Genomic DNA, 14,106 nt, shown 5'->3' on the forward strand with positions numbered 1-14,106 from the left:
AAAAAAAAAAAAAAAAAAAATTGCCAAGTACACCTTTAAGTAGAGATGTCGTCAAGTCAGTAATTAGATAAATGAGTCTGGGCTGGGCACAGTGGCTTATACCTGTAATCCCAACACTTTGGGAAATAGAGGTGGGAGGATGGCTTGAAGCCAGGAGTTTGAGACCATACTGGGCAATAGAGTGAGACCCCAGCTGTACAAAAATAAAAGTTAGCCAGGCATGGTGGTGTGCACCTGTAGTCCCAGCTACTCAGGAGGCTGAGGCAGGAGGATTGTTTGAGCCCAGGAGTCCGAGGCTGCGGTAAGCTATGATCGCACCACAGCAGTCCAGCCTGGATGACAGAACAACAGCCTGTCTCAAAAGAAACAAACAAAAACAAAACAGGGAAATGAGAGGAACAAGAGTCTTGATGTGGCAATGTGTGTTCCTTCTTTAAGACAGTAGAGTGTGGCTTATGGGGGCTTGCATGGGACAGAAAAAGACCACTGCTTACAGTGCTCTGGGGAAGCAGTGTCCTGAGGGAATAGTCATGTTTCGGTGAAGTAGAAATTGAAGGGCTGCAGGCCGGGCGCGGTGGCTCAAGCCTGTAATCCCAGCACTTTGGGAGGCCGAGACGGGTGGATCACGAGGTCAGGAGATCGAGACCATCCTGGCTAACACGGTGAAACCCTGTCTATACTAAAAAATACAAAAAACTAGCCGGGTGAGGTGGCGGGCGCCTGTATTCCCAGCTACTCCGGAGGCTGAGGCAGGAGAATGGCGTGAACCCGGGAGGCGGCGCTTGCAGTGAGCTGAGATCCGGCCACTGCACTCCAGCATGGGCGACAGAGCGAGACTCCATCTCAAAAAAAAAAAAAAAAAAAAAAAAGAAATTGAAGGGCTGCTTACAGAACAGGATGAGGATCTAGGGATCTTACAGATGTCAGGCCCTGAGTTACAGGGTGCAGTGCATGGGAGATGTTAGATGGTGAACAGGAGAGAGAGCTTAAGATAGACACTTATCTGAGATGAGATCCTGGAATAATCTGGAAGGCATCTAAAACGAGGGCATTGGCCTTGATGAGCTTATTCTCCATGCTGGTCCTCTTGGGGGAGGTGGATAATCGCTGTCAGTTACAGCATTCTTCTTAGGATGGTCCTCATAAGCCCTTTGAGATGTTGGAAGAAGGCAGTATTGGAAGGAGAGCTTGGTGATCTTAGCAGGAGTGCAAGGTTCTTTCTGGACCCCTGAACCCCTCTGTGGTTGGTGTCACATCCAAGGCAAGTAAGCTCGAGTAACCTCTCTGAGTCTTGAATTTTTTATTTGTTTAGGCTCTTTGGAGACTCTGACTCAGACATGATGGCAATGAGAAGAGAGACTTTATGTATTTATGTATGTATTTATTTATTTTTGAGACGGGGTCTCCTTCCATCACCCAGGCTGGAGTGCAGTGGCACGATCTCGACTCATGGCAACCTCTGCCTCCCAGGTTCAAGTGATTCTGCTGGCTCAGCCTCCCGAATAGCTGGGACTACAGGCACCCACCATCACACCCGGCTAATTTTTAAAATAGTTTTTGTAGAGACGGAGTTTCGCCATGTTGGCCAGGCTGGTCTTGAACTCCTCACCTCAGGTGATCCGCCTGCCTTGGCCCAAAGTGCTGGGATTACAGGTGTGAGCCACCATGCCAAGCCTTTATTTTGAAGTTTAATTTAAAAAAATATTAATAGATAGCTAGGTGTGGTGACACACACCTGTAGTCCCAGCAACACAGGAGACTGAGGCAGGAGAATCACTTTAATCCAGGAGGCAGAGGTTGCAGTGAGCCGAGATTGCGCCACTGCATCCCAGCCTGGGTAACACAGCAAGACTTTGTCTCAAAAAAAAAAAAAAAAAAAAAAAAAAAAAATAGAAACAGACTTTCAGCTGGGCACAGTGGCTCACGCCTGTAATTCCAGCACTTTGGGACGCTGAGGCGGGTGGATCATGAGGTCAGGAGATCGAGACCATCCTGGCTAACACGGTGAAACCCAGTCTCTACTAAAAATACAAAAAAAAAAAAAAAATTAACCAGAAGTGGTGGTGGGCACCTGTAGTCCCAGCTACTCTGGAGGCTGAGGCAGGAGAAGGGCGTGAAACCAGGAGGCGGAGCTTGCAGTGAGCCGAGATTATGCAACTGCACTCCAGCTTGAGCGACAGAGCAAGGCCCTCCTGTCTCAAAAAAAAAAAAGAAACAGAATCTCACTTTGTTGCCGAGTCTGGTCTCGAACTCCTGGCTCCAAGTGATCCTTCCGTCTTGCCCTCCTAAAGTGGTGGCATTGCAGGTGTGAACTGCTACCTCTGCCTGGGAATTTTTTATTTGTAAAATGGGAATTTTAAGATATTATCTATTGCCCAGTGTTGTTGCAAGGATGAAATGGGATCATGTGTGAATTCAGAAGCTCTCGAAGGAGTTGTTCGTGTCTTAAGCATTTTCGGAGTCATAAAGACAATTATCCTATCTCTGCATATTTCCCAGTGAGGGCGAGAGGAAGCTATTCCCTCCTTCTAGGTTGTCTGGATCATTCTGGTTAATTTTGAAGCCTCTGACTTTTTTTTTTTTGAGACAGGGTTTCACTCTTGTCGCCCATGCTGGAATGCAATGGCATGATTTTGGCTCGCTGCAAACTCTGCTTCCCGGATTCAAGTGATTCTCGTGTCTCAGCCTCCCAAGTAGCTGAGATTACAGGTGCCTGCCACCACATCCGCCTAATTTTTGTATTTTCAGTAGAGACAGGGTTTCACCATTGTTGACCAAGCTAGTCTCGAACTCCTAACCTCAGGTGATCTGCCTGCTTCCGCCTCCCAAAGTGTTGGCATTACAGGCATGAGCCACTGTGCCCAGCCCTATTTTTCTTTTTTTTTTTGTGGGGGTGGGGTGGGGTTGGGGTCTCACTCTGTCACCAAGGCTAGAGTGCAGGGACTCAATCAATCATAGTTCACTGCAGCCTTGACCTCCCAGGCTCAAGTGACCTCCCATCCCAGCCTCCTGAGTAGCTGGAAATACAGGTGTGTGCCACCACGCCCGGCTAATTTTTTAATATTTGTGTATAGATGGGGTCTCCTATGTTGCTCAGGTTGGTCTCAAACTGCTGGCCTCAAATGATCCTCCTGCCTCGGCCTCCCAAAGTGCTGAGATTATAGGCTTGAGCCACCGCACCTGGCCTGTTTTTGTTTGTTTTTTTGAGATGGAGTTTCGCTCTTGTTACCCAGGCTGGAGTGCAATGGTGTGATCTCGGCTCACTGCAACCTCTGCCGCCCAGGTTCAAGCAATTCTCCTGCCTCAGCCTCCCGAGTAGCTGGGATTATGGGCATGTGCCACCATGCCCAGCTAATTTTGTATTTTTAGTAGAGACAGGGTTTCTCCATGTTGGTCAGGCTGGTCTTGAACTCCTGACCTTAGGTGATCCACCTGCCTCGTCTTCCCAAAGTGCTGGGATTACAGGCGAGAGCCACCGTGCCCAGCCTGTTTTCTTTGTCTTAATGTTAACCAGCACCAACAATCAGAAAGGGCAAGATAGCTACCTGCAGAGTAAACTATTGTCGACAAGTGATGTTTTGCTGTTTTCCTGGGAAGAGCATGGAAGTTCCATCTATGAAAATCCATATGATCCATGCTGGCTCTAATTCCGTGCAGTTATGGCCAAAGGCGTGCAACATGCGCTCACCCCTTGAGCCTGCCAGAGAGCCGAGGCTGTAACTCCCCGCCCTGTGAGTCATCACAGCATGGCTTCGTTGCATTTTCTGGTTACAGTTAGTTTAATGTGCATCTGACCTGTGAAATCATGGACGGTAGTGGAGGACCGCCGTTATTCACAATTTGCCCATCATCATTTTGTTCCCAAGAACTGTCATCAGCCATATCTACATGACGGTGTGCTGATGTTGTCATAGAGGACATTATTCCCAAACTCAGTCTGCTTTCAGAAGAAGTAATTTCCTGCCATTTTGGCCCATTACTTGCAAAAAAAAAAAAAAAAAAAAATCAATGTTATTGAGGTGTAATTTATATGTGGCACTAGGCACCCTGTTTCTATCAGTTTTGACAAATTTATACACCCTCGTAACCCCCCACAATCAAGATAGAGATTAATTCCATCACCCCAAACTATTCCTTCCTGTTCCTTCTAGTCCATCCATAACCCCCATCCCTGGCGCTAGGCAACCACCTGCTTTTGGGCACCTGCCTTTTGTCACTTTATATTATTTATTTGTTTTGAGATGGAGTCTCGCTGTGTCACCCAGGCTGGAGTGCAGTGGTGCGATCTGGGCTCACGGCAACCTCCACTTTCCAGGTTCAAGTGATTCTTCTGCCTCAGCCTCCTGAGTAGCTGGCACCCCTCACCACACCCAGCTAATTTTTTGTATTTTTATTTTATTTATTTTTTGTTATGGAGTCTCACTGTCACCCAGGCTGGAGTGCAGTGGCATGATTTTGGCTCACTGCAACCTCTGCCTCGCAGGTTCAAACGATTCTCTTGCCGCATCCTCTCAAGTAGCTGGGATTACAGACATCCACCACCATGTCCAGCTAATTTTTTTATTTTTAGTAGAGATGAGGTTTTGCCATCTCTACTAAAAAGGTGGCCAACTAAAGTTGGCCAGGCTGGTCTCGAACTCCTGACCTCAGGTGATCTGCCTGCCTTGGCCTCCCAAAGTGCTGGGATTACAGGCTCACGTGAGCCACCCACCGTGCCTGGCCCTTTTTCTCATTTTAGACTAGAATTTCTCTTTCTGTAGTTTCACATACATGGGATCGTATGGCATGCACTCTTGTGTCTGGTTTCTTTTGCTCAGCATGTTTTCTGTTTTTTGAGACAGGGTCTCACTCTGTTGCCCAGGCTGGAGTGCAGTGGTATGATCTTAGCTCACTGCAGGCTTGATCTCCCAGACTCAAACCATCCTCCTGCCTCAGCCTCCTGAGGAGCTGGGACTACAGGCACGCATCACCATGCCTGGCTAATTTTTTTTATTTTTAATAGGGACGAGGTTTTGCTATGTTGCCCAGTCTGGTCTCGAACTCCTGAGCTCAAGTGATCCACCTCAGCCTCCCAAAGTGCTGGGATTACAGGCGTGAACCCCGTGCCTGGCCTCCTCATGCTTTTGAGATTATTCAATGTTATGTGTATCAGTAGTTCATTCCTTTTTACTGCTGAGTAGTATTTGACCATAAGGATATGACACCGTTCATCCATTCACCAGTCGATGCACATTGAGTTTCTTTCATTTTGGGGCAGTTATGAATAAAACTGCTATGCACACTCATGTACAAGTTGTTGGGTGAGTACATGTTCGTTCTCTAAGTGTGGAATTGCTAAATCATATGGTAAGAACCAAACTGTTTCCCGAACTGGTACATCAGTTTACTTTCCCCCTGGTGCTGAATGAGAGTCCAGTTGCCATTCTTGGTATCTCTAGTCTTTAATTTCAGCTGTTGTAACGGATGTGTGATGGTATATCACTGTGGTTTTGATTTGCATTTCCCTGGTGGCTAATGATGTTGAGCATCTTTTCTTGTGCTTATTGGCCTTTTGAATATCTTCCTTTTTAGACACAGCATTGTCTAGGCTGGAGTGCCGTGGCATGATCATAGCTCATTGCAGCCTTGGATTCGTGAGCTCAAGCGATCCTCCCACCTCAGCCTCCTGAGTAGCTGGGACTCCAGGCACATGCTGCCACTCCTGGCTAATTTATATGATTTTTTTTTCTTTTTGGTAGAGATGGGGTCTTGCTATATTGCCCAGGCTGGTCTTGAACTTCTGGCCTCAAGCGATTCTCCCACCTTGATCTCCTAAAGCACTAGGATTACAAGTGTGAGCCACTGTGCCCAGCCCTGGCCTTTTGTATATTTTCTTTTGTGAAATTTATGTTCAAATTTTTAAAATCCCATTTTAAAAATTGAATTTTTTTTTCTCTTCTCATAGTTGACTTGTAAGCATTCTTCTTATAGTTTGGATGTAAGATTTTAGTATTGCATACATTTCCTCTGGCTTACTTTTCATTTCCTTTTTTAATTTTGTTTTTAATTTTTCATTTTCCAAGGCTGTCCTATGCCACGTTTTTCTCCCCTCCCCTCCCCTCCCCTCCCCTCCCCTCCCCTCCCCTCCCCTCCCCTCCCCTCCCCTCTCCTCCCCTCCCCTCCCCTCTCCTCCCCTCCCCTCTCCTCTCCTCTTTCCTTCCCTTTTTTGAGACATGGTCTCATTCTGTTGCCCAGGCTGGAGTGCAGTGGTGCAATCTCGGCTCATCACAGCTTCAACCTCCGAGGCTCAAGCAATCCTCCCACCTAGGCCTCTCAAGTAGCTGGGACCACGGGCGTGCGCCACCACACCCAGTTAATTTTTGTATTTTTAGTAGACATGGAGTCTCTTGATTTTGATGAGAGCAACATAGTGAGTACTGGGATTACAGGCGTGAGTCACCATGCCCGGCTGAATTGTACATTTAAAAATAACTAAAAGAGGCCGGGTGCGGTGGCTCATGCCTGTAATCCCAGCACTTTGGGAAGTCGAGGCGGGAGGATCACAAGGTCAGGAGTTCGAGACCAGCCTGGCCAACATGGTGAAACCTTGTCTCTACTAAAGATACAAAAAATTAGCCAGGCGTGGTGCTGGGTGGAGGGTGCCTGTAATCCCACCTACTCGGGAGGCTGGGGCAGGAGAATCGCTTGAACCCAGGAGGCAGAGTTTGCAGTGAGCCAGAATCGCACCATTGCACTCCAGCCTGGGCCACAGGGTGAGACTCTGTCTCTAAATAAATAAATAAATAAATAAATAAATAAATAAAAGAGGCTGGGTGCGGTGGCTCATGTCTGTAATCCTAGCATTTTGGGAGGCTGAGGTGGGTGGATCACCTGAGGTCAGAGGTTTGAGACCAACGGTGAAACCCTGTCTCTACTAAAAATAAAAAAATTAGCCACGTGGTGGTGTGTGCCTGTCATCCCAGCTACTTGGGAGGCCAAGGCAGGAGAATTACTTGAACCAGGGAGGCAGAGGCTGCATGGAGCCGAGATTGCACCACTGCACTCTAGCCTGGGTGACAGAGCAAGACTACGCCTCAAAGAAAAAGTTATTATTGACTATAGTCACCCTGTTGTGCTTTCAGATACTAGGTCTTATTCACTCTTTCTATTTTTTTGTTCCTTTTAACCATCCCCACTCCCTACCCATCCTCGCACTACCCTTCCCAGCCTGTGATAACTTTACGTCCTTCTACTCCCTATGCCCATAAGGTCAATTGTTTTGATATTTAGGTCCCACAAATAAGTGAGAATAATAATAAGTGGGATTACAGGCATGAGCCACCCTGCCCAGCCTCAGCTATTTTTTTAAAACTTTTCTGTAGAGACGGGGATCTTACTATATCGCCCAAGCTGGTTTCGAACTCCCAAGCTCAGGCAATCCACCCGCCTTGGTCTCTCAAAGTGCAGGGATTACAGGTGTGAGCCACTGCACCCGACCACCTGTGTGCATTTCATCTAATGCACCTTATGAGTGTACATGTGCATCTTTTTGGGTTGAACGTCCTCCATAGCTACCATTTGTCCCTCCAGATCCACTCTCAACCTTTTTCTACCTTGTTGTCTACACTGGAGGCCAGCATGTGAACACTACCATGTCATCTGGCTTCAGGGCCCTGTGGATTCTGGTTGGGTTTGGCCAATGAGAGCTGAGACCAAGCAGGCCTCCCCTTAAGGGGTTGTTGAGTCCCCCAAGTATGGAAATAAAGAAAAATTCTGAGTTCCTTCAAGGAAAATTCCAGGCATCTGGGAAGCCCTGAGCACTATCTTGATAAGCAAGATGATAATAGTAGCCTAAAACAATAGCCAAGGGGTCAGGCGGGGTGGCTCACGCCTGTAATCCCAGCACTTTGGGAGGCTGAGACGGGCAGATCAATTGAGGCCAGGATCGAGACCAACCTGGCCAGCATGGTGAAATCCTGTCTCTACTAAAAATACAAAAATAACCTGGCTGTGGTGGAATTTCCCTGTAGTTCCAGCTACTTGGGAGGCTGAGACACGAGAATCACTTGAACCCAGGAGGTAGAGGTTGCAGTGAGCTGAGATTGTGCCACTGCACTACAGTCTGGGTGACAGAGTGTGACCTTGTCTCAAAAACAAAAACAAACAAAAAAAAAATTAAGGAATTTTCATTTTCAAGTTGATCAACCCAAGCTGACTGAGAGAGGGAGGCACCCTGGCTGTTTCAGTTTGGACGTTCTGGGGGGCTTGTTTGTAATTGTGTGTGTGTCCCGCAAGTGAGTGTCTTTTTAGTGAGTGTCTTTTGTGGGTACCAGACGGTGGGATTGGCCCCTCTCAATTTGGGAAATTTTATTTGCTTGTTGAAAAAGCCCATCTAGCCTGGGCGCGGTGGCTTACGCCTGTAATCCCAACACTTTGGGAGGCCGAGGAGGGTGGATCATAAGGTCAGGAGTTCGAGACCAGCCTGGCCAGCATGGTGAAACCGTCTCTACTAAAAATACAAAAATTAGCCGGGCATGGTGATGGACACCTGTAGTCCCAGCTACTTGGGAGGCTAAGGCAGGAGAATTGCTTGAACCCAGGAGGCAGAGATTGCAGTGAGCCGAGATTGTGCCACTGCACTCCAGCCTGGGTGGCAGAGCGAGACTCTGTCTCAAAAAAAAAAAAAAAAAAAAAAAAAAGCCTAACTAATGGAGAGAGGAAAGCACCTGTTTGCATTTGGATGCTCTTGGGGCTTATTTCTTGCCAAAGTAATTGGATTGTGTTTTACTGATCATTTGTTTGTGCGCATATCAGTATAGTCATGGGAAATTAGAATTCGAGAAACTGATATTCTTCTTTTTCTTTTTTTTTTTGGCCAGGCTGGTCTTGAACTCCTGACCTCAAGTGATCCACCTCGGCCTCCCAAAGTGCTGGGATTACAGGTGTGAGCCACCATGCCCAGCCTGGAGAAGCATTGTTTCAATGAAGGTAAATGACATGGAGGTCCAGGTTCCCTACAAATGTAACTTACTTTGCCCTCTGGACAGAGGCCTTATGTAGAATATGCCATCTCCATTGCATAACGGATTGCTGCTTTGCTCATTCAACATTATAATTTGATGGTTCTGGTAACGCACAGCTGCAGTCTGGTTGTCTCTTGATGCCCCATGGTCAAGTGCTTAGTCTCCACCAGGACCCTGTGGCATGCAAAGAGCTGCATTTTGAATCATAAATGTGCTAAAGAATGGGGCTTTTGTTCTATAATCCTCGGCATCTCCACTGTGGCAACAGCCTTTCTTTTCTTTCTTTCCCTCTCCTTTCCTCCCCTCTCCTACCCTCCTCCTCCCCTCCTTCCTTCCATCCTCCCTCCCTCCCTTCCTCCCTTCCGTCCTTCCTTCCCTCCCTCCCTCCCTGCCTTCCTGCCTTCCTGTCTTCCCTCATTCCTCCCGTTCTTCCTTCCCTCCTTCCTCTTTTCTCTTTCTTTCTTTCCAGACAGGGCCTCACTCCAACCCCCAGGCTGGAGTGCAGTGGTAAAATCACGGCTCACTGCAGCCTCCACTTCCTGGGCTTAGGTGATCCTCCCCGCTCAGCCTCCCGAGTAGCTGGGACTGCAGGCATGTGCCACCACACCCAGCTAATTTTTTGTATTTTTTTGTAGAGAAAGGATTTCCCTATGTTGCCCAGGCAGGTCTTGAACTCCTGGGCTCAAGCTGTGCTCTCATCTCAGCCTCCCAAAGTGCTGGATTATAGGCGTGAGCCCCACGCCCAGAGCTGCAGCTTTTCTATTAGAGTGTGCCAGAGACTCCACGTACCATTGTTATCTCTAGCACCGTGGCATGTTCTTTGGGTATATGTGGCATTGTGGGATATAACACATAATGTGTCTTTAGGCAGCAGGGCCATCTGGAGCACACCAGAACCTGCTGCAGAGCTCTCTCTCAATCAAAGGAACACCAAAAACTGCCATCCTAGGCTGGGTGTAGTGACTCATGCCTCTAATCCCAGCACTTTGGGAGGCCGAGGAGGGTGGATCTCCTGAGGTCAGGAGTTTGAGACCAACCTGGCCAACATGGTGAAACCCCTGTCTCTACTGAAAATGCAAACAATTAGCTGGGCATGGTGGTATGCACCTGTAATCCCAGCTACTCGGGAGGCTGAGGCAGAAGAATCTCTCGAACCTGGGAGGCAGAGGTTGCAGAGATCTTGCCACTGTACTCCAGCCTGGGCAACAGTGCAAGATTCTATCTCAAAAAGCAAAAACAAAAACAAAATCAAATGCCATCTGGAGCCAGGCATGGTGGCTTACACCTCTAATCCCTGCACTTTGGAAGGCCAAGGCTGATGGATTGCTTGAGGCCAGGAGTTCAAGGCCAGCCTGGCCAATATAGCGAGACCCTGTCTCTATTTTTAAAAACTTACTGCTGGCCTAGAAGTCTAAAAGAAAAATCATTAAAAAAAAAAAACCTAAATAGATAAATAAATAAAACTGGCCTAGCGTGGTGGCTTATGCTTGTAGTCCCAGCACTTTGGGAGGCCGAGATGGGCAGGTCATTTGAGGTCAGGAGTTCAAGATCAGCTTGGCCAACATGGAGAAACCCCATCTCTACTAAAAATACACAAATTACCTGGGCGTGGTGGTGGGCACCTATAATCCCAGCTACTCTGGAGGCTGAGGCAAGAGAATTGCTTGAATCCGGGAGGTGGCGGTTGCAGTGAGCCAAGATTACACCATTGTACTCTAGCCTGGTGACAGTGAGGCTCTGTCTCAAAAAAAAAAAATGTCTTGCGAGAACAGGGAAAGGAGACTGGCTTTGGGTTTTTATGGTGGTTGGTGGGTGCAACTGGGTGAGGGTTTGTGTGCGCTCAGGGTCTTGTGTGGTTTAAACCTCCCCTTGGCGGCAAAGGAGGGAGCACTGAGGCTTCTTATCAATTTCCCCAGGTGTCAGTCACAGGGGAAGAGGGAAAATAATACTTAAAAGCCTTCAGCACTATATAAGATTTGGCCAGGCGCGGTGGCTCACACCTGGAATCCCAGCACTTTGGGATGCTCAGGTGGGTGGATCACTTGAGGTCAGGAGTTCAAGACCAGCCTGGCCAACATGGTGAAACCCCGTCTCTACTAAAAATACAAAAATTAGCTGGTCATGGTGGTGCACACCTGTAGTCCCAGATACTCGGGAGGCTGAGGTAGGAGAATCACTTAACCCTGGAGGCGGAGGTTGCAGTGAGTTGAGATCGTACCATTGCACTCGAGCCTGGTGACAGAGGAAGACTCTGTTAAAAAAAAAAAAAAAAAGATTTAACAATAGAACAAAGCCAGGCATGGTGGTTTACACCTATAATCTCAGTGCTTTGAGAGGCTGAGATGGGAGGATTGTTTGAGACTAGGAGTTTGAGACCAGCCTGGACAACAGAGCAAGACCCTGTCTCTACAAAAAAATAAAAATAGGCTGGGTACACTGACATGACTGTAATCCCAGTGGGAGGCCGAGGTGGGAGGACCACTTGAGACCAGGAGTTTGAGACCAGCCTGGGCAACAAAGTAAGACATCATTCTCTACCAAAAAAAAAAAAAAAATATATATATATATATATGTTTTTTTTGGAGACAGAGTCTCTCTGTGTTGCCCAGGCTGGAGTGCAGCAGCATGATCTCGGCTCACTGCAATCTCTGCCTCCCAGTCTCAAGTGATTCTTATGCCTCAACCTCCCGAGTAGCTGGGATTACAGGCATGTGTCACCACACCCAGCTAATTTTTGTACTTTTAATAGAGATGGGGTTTTGCCATGTTGGCCAGGCTGGTCTTGAACTCCTGTTCTCAAGTGATCCACCTGCCTCAGCCTCCCAAAGTGCTGGGATTACAGGTGCGAGCCACCATGGCCGGCCAAAATTTTTTTTTTATAATAAATAAAAATAGGCAGTGTGTGGTAGCTCATGGCTGTAATCCCAGTACTTTGGGAGGCTGAGGCACAAGGATCACTTGAGGCCAGGAGTTTGAGACCAGCCTGGGCAACACAGTGAGACTCTCATTCTCTACAAAAAAAAAAAAAAAAATTGCCAGGCATGATGGTGTGCACTTGTAGCCCAAGCTACTAGGGAGGCTGAGGTGGGAGGACGGTTTGCACCTAGGAGTTTGAGGCTACAGTGAGCTATGATCATACCAGGTGACAGAGCCAGACCCTGTCTCTGAAATAAAAATAAAATAAGACCAAAGTGTGTTGCCTATTCTCACACCCCTCAATACTTAACACAAAGCACTTTTTGTTTGTTTGTTTGTTTTTTAAGACGGAGTCTTGCTCTGTCGCCCAGGCTGGAGTGCAGTGGTGTGATCTCGGTTCACTGCAGCCAACCTTCTCCTCCCGGGCTCAAGCGATTCTCCAGCCTCAGCCTCCCAAGTAGCTGGGTTTACAGGTGCCCACCACCACTCCCGGCTAATTTTTGTATTTTCAGTAGAGACAGGGTTTTGCTATGTTGGCCAGGTTTGTCTTGGACTCCTGGCCTCAAGTAATCCGCCCGCCTCAGCCTCCCAACGTGCTGGGATTATAGGCGTGAGCCACCATGGCCATGGCTGACCTGTTTACCAGTTTACTATAAAGGGCATTACAAAAAAATGCAGAGGAATGGCCAGATGCCAAGGCTGATGGGGCAAGTTTTATGGGAAGGGGTGGAGCTTCCATGCCCTCTCTGGGCATGCCATCCTCTCTGCACCTCCACATGTTCAGCATCGAAGCTCTCTGAGTGCTGTCCTTTTTTGTTTTGTTTTGTTTTTTTGAGACAGAGTCTTGCTCTGTTGCCCAGGCTGGAGTGCAGTGGCATGACCTCAGCTCACTGCACCTTCACCTCCTGAGTTCAAACAATTCTCCTGCCTAAGCCTCTCCACTAAATGGGTCCACAGGCACACCCCACGATGCCTGGCTAATTTTTTAATTTTTATTTTTAGTAGAGACAGGGTTTCATTATGTTGGCCAGGCTGGTCTCAAACTCCTGACCTCAGGGGATCTGCCCACCTCGGCCTCCCAAAGTGCTGGGATTACAGGCATGAGCCACCATGCCTGGCCCTTTTTGGGTTTTTTGGAGGCTTCATTTCATAGGCATGATGTACTGAATCATTGGCCATTGGTGATGAACTCAACCGCCAGTCCCTCTGCCTTCTCTGGAAGTCAGCAGGAGTAAACGTTCTAACCCTCTAATCATATGGTTGGTTCACCTGGCAACTAGCCCCCACATCCTGAGGCTACCCCAGGAGCCCACCCAGGAGTCACCACATTAGAACAAAAGATGCTCCTATCACTCAGGACATTACGGAGATCTTAGGAACTCTGTGTCAGGTAACAGTCAGGTATCAAATATTAGAACTAAAGATTCTCCTAGTGCCCCCATCTACAAAGGTTTTAGAAGCTCTGCCTCAGGAACCAAGGGCAGGAACCAAATATATATTTCTTATTATATAACAATATCACAAGCAGTTAAACATCAAAAAGGGAGTCAAGGCCAGGCAGGGTGGCTCATGCCTATAACCCCAGCACTTTGGGAGGCCGAGATGGGAGGATCGCTTGAGCCCAGGAGTTTGGGACCAGCCTGGGCAACATAGTGAGACCTTGTCTCTATAAAAAATTAAAAGATTAGCGTTGTGTCATGGTGTGCATCTGTAATCCCAGATACTTGGTAAGCTGAGGTGGGAGCATTGCTTGAGACCAGGAGTTCGAGGCTGCAGTAAGGCATGATTATGCCACTGTACTCTAGCCTGGACAACAGAGCAAGACCCCGTCTCAAAATAATGGGTGGGAGGAGCTAGACTATTATACTTAGTATCAGTGTCAGTTCAGGTTCTGTATGCCATAACCTGACACAAATGTGGTATTCTGTTTTCTTTCTTTTTTGTTTTTTTTTTTTTTTTCTGAGATGGAGTCTCTCTCTGTCCCCCAGGCTGGAGAGCAGTGGCATGACCTGCAACCTCTGCCTTCCAGGTTCAAGCATTCAAGCCATTCTTCTGCCTCAGCCTCCCAAGTAGCTGGGGGGACTACAGGCACGTGCCACCGCACCCAGCTAATTTTTGTATTTTTAATAGAGATGGGTTTTCTCCATGTTTGCCAGGCTGGTCTCAAACTCCTGACCTCAAGTGATCC

Source organism: Macaca nemestrina, chromosome 4 (genome assembly GCF_043159975.1).
Source record: "Macaca nemestrina isolate mMacNem1 chromosome 4, mMacNem.hap1, whole genome shotgun sequence".
Lineage (NCBI taxonomy): Eukaryota > Metazoa > Chordata > Mammalia > Primates > Cercopithecidae > Macaca > Macaca nemestrina.